The following is a 257-nucleotide window of genomic DNA, read 5'->3' as shown; positions in this document are numbered from 1 at the left end:
TTTGATTTTATTATATCTTATTTAATCTGATTACATAAAACAAAATTCATTGAATCTTTTTTGAAATAGTACAAAATGACCGATATGCAATAAAATAGTAAATTGCGCACATGCCACAATTACACATAATCATCATAATTATCACATTATTACATTTGCGACGCGAACTTGAAAACAAATGTGATATAAATATAGTATATTTTTGTTTGTACCATACCTTGATTCAATTGTCGGAATTACGTAATTCTAGTTTGGAG

The sequence above is a fragment of the Ruditapes philippinarum genome, unplaced genomic scaffold (genome assembly GCF_026571515.1).
Source record: "Ruditapes philippinarum isolate M1 unplaced genomic scaffold, ASM2657151v2 ctg1633_1_1_1_1, whole genome shotgun sequence".
NCBI classification, from domain to species: Eukaryota; Metazoa; Mollusca; class Bivalvia; order Venerida; family Veneridae; genus Ruditapes; species Ruditapes philippinarum.
The sequence above is the reverse complement of the archived record's forward strand: the minus strand, read 5'-3'. Positions refer to the sequence as shown.